Below are 6,729 nucleotides of genomic sequence, written 5' to 3' on the forward strand. Positions count from 1 at the left end.
CTCTCCCTCCCTCTCCCTCCCTCTCTCTCTCCTCTCTCTCTCTGTCCCATCATATTTCCCGTCCTTCAGTTATGTATGGATGTCGACCGATCTCCCTCATGACATAGCTGGGTCTCTCCTTCTCAACACATATACGAGTCGTTCTACCTCTATAGTTAGGCCTCTGCCTACCCCTCCCCCCACCCCCTCCCCCCCACACACACCGATACATCAAGCGCTCTAGTCATGTCTCCCTGCCACACACAAACTTGACATGTGCCCTCTAACGTTCCGGTAGGCCAGTCGCCCTATATCTTTGACTTGCACACACACACACGCAATTTCGATGGCTCTCTTCATCGATCTCGCACCCACCCGTACTTGATCCTCTCTTCGACTCTATCGATAGCTATGACCCCTCCCTCTCTTCTCGTGGATTGCCCGACCCTCTATGTATGATATGGATAGGCCTCCATTTCACACACATTGCATGCAAAATTTTGTTTGAGATGTCATCGACACATATTCCCACAAATAATTCACGAAATCAACCCCCACCCCACCCCCACCCCCACCACAAAACAAAAAACACTCACGAACGCGGTTTGTATCTCTCACACACACCCACGTAGGTGGGGGACGTGCACGAAGAGAAGAGGTGCATGCACGGCGCACGTACTCCCGTCTCTTTCCCAACCACACCCGCGCGGGTACACGGTGGAGCTCATTTCTGTACGAAAAAGGCAGCCCACGTGGTAATTTGGCACGTGTACTGGTTGTCCACTTGGTGGAGGGAGGATCGTCTACCACGGGTGAACAAACAAATTGCGACTTGACGCGTTATGTTAAATTAAAAAAAGAGGCAAACCATGTGGGGCCTACCTTAGAGGCAAGGCTCTATACACTGGAGTACTTTTGATGTGTCCCGTCAACTCGCAGAACGAGGAGAAGCTTGCTTAGTACACCGTCTCCCCCGCCCACGGGCGTGGTGGCTCGCAGGATGAGGTGAAGCTTGATCCTCCCTCGCCCATGCGCGCGGTGGCTCGCAGGACGAGGAGAAAAATTTACTACTCCCTCCGTTTACTCCTCGTCCCTACTACCTTGGTTATAGAGATTATATCATATTGTTTGGAATATATATGTCCTTAGTAGATTTCAATATGAACTACTAGTACATACTCCAAACACTGATGTATATAGACGTATTTTAGAGTGTACATTCACTCATTTTGCTCCGTATGTAGTAGCACTCTCCCTCGCCCCTCGACCCTCGCCCACGTGGTGGACGTGCAGCAATTCATTCGGTCTCATATAGCCAGAACGATATATACTGCACTACCATTATTGCTCGACTTCCCGAAGAGGCGAAGAGCCAATCGCAAGGTTAATATTTTGGAGATGCCAAGCGCAAGGTTATAGGAGAACGAGTAGTAGGTGCCGCGTCATTTATAAATAATTTTTTTCTTCAGTGGCACGTACGCAATATGATAGGTTCATATGGAGAGAAAAGGAAACCGCTCCACTATATACATAGTCAGGACGGGCCAGCCTACACGGTTGCTTGCTGGGGTTGCTCTCTTCACACTCTCTCGCACAAAACGACTGTGGCCACATCTCTAACATCCCGGCGGATCACGTCCGCTTGGGGAAGGGGTGGATGCTTAGTGTAGATGCGGTGTCCGTCGCCGACGGCGAAAACCCACTGTCGGCACGTCCCGATCAGGGGTCCCCGCCGTTCTCTCTCACAAAGCCGGTGAGGTTGCCTTCGTCCCTTGCTCACTGCCGCGACGTGGGCAGTTGCCGCCTCCCGCCGCCCTCCTCAAGGTCGAGCTACGTCCCTCAGGTACAACTCCCTTTACAGCCGGCTTGCACCACTGCTCCAGCTGCCCACATCACTCCCTGTGGATATTTCTCTACTTCTTTGCCCCGCACATACCTGATACCTCTACTGGCTTCTACGTACTGTATTTGTGATGAGTTTATGTCTCATCAACTAGTCCTAGTAATCTTATTCTAATCACGCTTCTTCAATTTCTTTGCCACAGGGATGCTCATCTCGATTTTGGTGAAACTGCACAAAATGATCCGATGGTCAAAAGGTTGCAAACTTCATTTATTAGGAAGCTCGAACGTTGCCAGCAAATTGAAGCCTGGTCAGGGTTCACGGTTCAAGGGCTAGGGACTGCATGGATCGTTTTTTCTTTAGCTGCCTCTGTTCCAAAATAAGTGTCAACTTTAGTAGTAGTACAACTTTGTACTAAAGTTTGCACAAAGTTGAGACACTTATTTTGGAACGGAGGGAGTACATATTTGCTATGATCTGTCAATCATTGAGATGCAATAGCATGCATGTTAGTCTCCTTTGTATTTGATGAAATGTTGCAACGGGCAACCTTGGACGCAAGATACATGTAACAGGAGCTGGAAGCTTCATAGCATTGTACAAATTTATCTCGCTGATAAATTACAGTACGTACTAGTACTATACTAGTACTTCCTCCGTTCCTAAATATAAGTCTTTGTAGAGATTTCACCATTAACCACATGCGGATGTATATAGATGCATTTTAAGTGTAGATTCATTCATTTTGTTCCGTATGTAGTTCACCTAGTGGAATCTCTACAAAGACTTATCTACTAGTAATAGCTAGCCCCCACTACTAGGAATTCTCTATCCTCTCCTTGAGCCACATCATCAAAATTGACGTAGCCGTTAGATGAAGTAAATCAGTCATAATAGCCGTCTGATCTAGACGTTGAGAGGCTCAGCACTAAGCCACATGCAAGCATGCAGAAATACCGTGGCACATGCATGTGAGTGGGTTTTAAATCACATCAACATGTCTGCATGCAAGCATGCACCGGTAGCATGCATGTAAGTGAGCTTTTAAGTCCCATTAACATGTCAAAAAGAAAAATATAATCCCATTATGCAGTAGGAGTTGGCTGATCTTTTTTCCTTATGTGGGATGATCTAAATGATGATGGGAGTTTATTTAGTTTGGCTACCACATTTGTCATGCGGTTATAGATTTTTTTTAGTTCTATGAAATCGATAATTTTGCGCAGAGAGATATACCGCTGTTCCGCGGCAACGAGCGGGGACTCATCTAGTAATATTTAGGAACGGAGGGAGTACTATGTAAAGAGTTAGGTGTCGCACGGTGATAGTGTGAGGTGGGCCATGTAATCACTGAGCCTGCGTGTTTTCACTGCTCTTGCACTCCTCCGCTGTAAGAATGGAGAAAATTGTAATCTACTACCTCCTTTCGCCGAAAGCGTGGGACATCCAGCAGTCCTACCACCTCAGTAATAAAGACCAATGAGCCGTCAAATCACATAGACCCAGCAGTAAGTTGGACGGACGAAGCAACCATCACTCTTGCGCCAGTGAGAGGTCGCGTCCGCTCTGCCCGGGCATGAATGCGGCACCGATTCTTTGGAGCGGCGCTGACCGTTTCGGGCGGGAAGCGCGCGCGGGCGGTGGAGGGGCTTTGGGTGGGCCAGGCTGGTCAGGAGCGGGCGTGGCAGCTGTCCGCATGTCCCTACCGGACACGCCCGGAAACGAGAGGATGCACCGACTCTCGCGGCTAAAATCGTACACTACACACCATATCTCTGTAGGAGTAGGTCGATCTGTCGCACTCTCTAACACACACATGTTAAACACACACACGCACACGCACGCACCTTGGTCCCGTTGCACCTTCTAACGTGACTTATTACACCTAGACGGAGGGAGTAGTAAGTATACGAGATACGGTGGCACACTGACTTAAGTCGAATACAAGTGCCCAAAATTTGTGTGCATGTTATAATAAGGATTCACTTAAAATAGTACGTGAGCGAACAGAGGGATCAATTGGACAGTGTTCCCGAGCAGTAGCGAGATGTGTGAGGTAGTAAGATACACCGCTGGCGCTTTTAATTTTTCTTATTAATTTGTTTGTTTCACCCTCTGACTGGTGGGACCCAACGTACTACGTGGAGAGAGGTAAGGTGACTAAGGCTGCATTATTTCTGCACCACTGTGGATAGTCTTACCACCAAAGCCACATGACACGATTATGATTGAAATCCTAATGACTCCCACACACACACACAAAAAAACACGGCATGCCTGTCACACGAATGCAGGAATGTATAAAAGGTTATTTTCCTCTCGTTGAACATAACGGGAGGGTTGTGTAGCTGGTTAGCCTGTTCGCTCATCAAACTTGAGGTCTCGGGTTCGATAACTACACTTGAGCATAATTTTTGCCAGGAGGATTCTTTGACTGGTCAAAATGTTTTCTAGGGTTTGCACGCTTCACACTCTCTCTCCAGTATATATATACACGCTGGAGCCTCAGCGCTTGTAGTTGCTCTCTTCACACTCTCTCGCCCTCTCCCGCTGGATCCTCAGCGCTTGTAGTTGCTCTCTTCACACTCTCTCGCCCTCTCCAGATCTAAACAAGACTTCGTTGGCCTCTCTCTCCCCTCACTGCTGCTCAAAGAGCTGGCAGGATCCGTCCGCCGGGAAGGGAAGGAGGCTTAACGTTGTCACCGTCGGCGAGGGAGGGAATCCACTACCGGCGCTGTTGTTCACTTTCCACCCAGCGGCGGCGCGGGAGGGCCTCCGACCCTTCTTCTTCGCCGCCGTCCCGTCGCCCACCGAACCACGCCCCAAGAACCTTAAGGTATATTTTACTTACTCCACATGCATTGCTCTAGCTGCATGTATACCATGAATCTAGGACATGGTTCAAAGAGGAAAGGAGTGGGGGAAAGTAGTGGGAAAAGTTGTATATAGCATTAATCTAGGACGTGGTTCAAAGAGGAAATGAAGGGGGAAAGTTGTATAGCATGAATCTAGGACGTGGTTCAAAGAGGAAAGGAATGGGGGAAAGTAGTGGGAAAAGTTGTATCGCATAAATCTAGGACGTGGTTCAAAGAGGAAAGGAAGGGGCGAAAGTACTAGTTCAAAAAGGAAAGGAAGGGACAAGGCTGTAGAGTTTGAGCGGGACTAGATTTGCTGCACTCACATAGGGAAAGGTGTCTAAAGATAACAAAACTAGGACCAACACAAATATGCTCCTTGGTTGTTTGTTCTTTGTTGCAACGGACTATGCATGACCACAGTACATCGGTAGATGCACATGGTGCTGGTGCATCCACTGTCCCGTGCAACTCATTAGCTGTTGTTAATCTATGGCCATGTTTGATTAAAAACTCCCTAGTCCCTACCTGCTTGGTTCCAGGGACTAAACATGGACTAGAGGTTATTAAATGACATGATAAAAGACCATGTTACCCCTAGTAATGAACTAATAGAAACAAGGTGCGATCTGTGGCAGGGGAAACTGTTGGAAAAAGTCCCAAAAAGACTCCCTCGGGGTCTTCTTTCTTTAGTCCCAAATGCCCACTTTTAGTCTCGAAAAGTCCCTCCTGTTTGGTTTAGATGTGACTGACACGGGGTTTTCCAGTCCCTACACCAAAATGTCCCTGTAAACAAACACCCTCTAATAATGCCGCTGGAAAATTGATGCAATGCCATAGTTAAAAGCAAATTACATGTTTAACGAATTTTATTGTTAATATAATCTCTATGTTAATATTAATCAATGCCACCGTTTGAGAAATGCTACTGTCTTTCTTTCCTTCCCATTTAGATAAGGTAGATGCTTCTTTTTGTTGGCTTCTGTGTCATCCACCATTATTGACCACTAATTGTTTCCTTTACACCTCTGTGTAAACAGTGTTATCTACTTCACCTCGTTGCCATTGTGACCTTTTGTTGCACTGCACAAAACACTTTTGTTTTAAGAGTGTTTTGTGCAGTTCAACCAAAATGTCACACCGACAATGTTGCTTGATTGCTTGATCCTAGTGGAACTGCACAAGAGGAGATCTTACTTCCTATCCGTTAAGGAGAATTTGGTTCAGATATTCTTCTTGTGAGTTGTTTGAATTCCGCATCATGAGAGGTCAGTACTAGCCTTCTTTCACATGATTCTGCAGTGTGCTTTCATATGTTGTGCTACTTGTACGATAATGTTGCTTGATTTTAGTGAACTGCACAAATGGAGACAAGACTTCCAATCTGTATGTGCACCGTAATATCCCATTGAGGTAAGATAAGGATATTTCACAACTGCTGGCCTGTATTTTGCCACTTTCATCAGAAAATTAAGTTTAGTACTATACTTGTGCTCCCTAATTGACATGCCAAATCTTACATTGAAGGCGAAGCTTGTCTGTTATTGAACCAAGTGATGACGGGGAAGAACAAGCGAAAGAAAAACAAAAATCAACTCCTGGTGCTGTAATGAAGCACTGGAACTGTGATGACACAAGTAATGATACAGTTTTGCATCTTAATTTATTGCTATGGCTGGAACGAGCAATTATTTTGCCACTGATTTGATGCCGTACATAATTATCTCTACTTGTGCAAACAGGGATCTTCTTTGAAGATACCATATATTTTAGTGGAACTGCACAAGAAGATGTTGGAAACATTAAACTAATCGAGGAGTATATAGTAAGCATGGCCACCCCCGTAGATAGCATAAGATGGTTCCCGAGAAGTGCTTCATCTGTATGCTATACACAATCAGCCTCCTTACAAAGGTTGGTACTCGCCCACTGATTTCATCCATATGATTGAGCTTTGTCATCTCTATTGGTGTTGTGCTACTATTTAGATACTGTCAGGAAAAAGTGGTATTGTCCTTGGGAAGTGCTTCATCTGTGCTGTTTTAAATATTT

Source organism: Triticum aestivum, chromosome 3B, assembly GCF_018294505.1.
Source record: "Triticum aestivum cultivar Chinese Spring chromosome 3B, IWGSC CS RefSeq v2.1, whole genome shotgun sequence".
Taxonomy (NCBI): Eukaryota; Viridiplantae; Streptophyta; class Magnoliopsida; order Poales; family Poaceae; genus Triticum; species Triticum aestivum.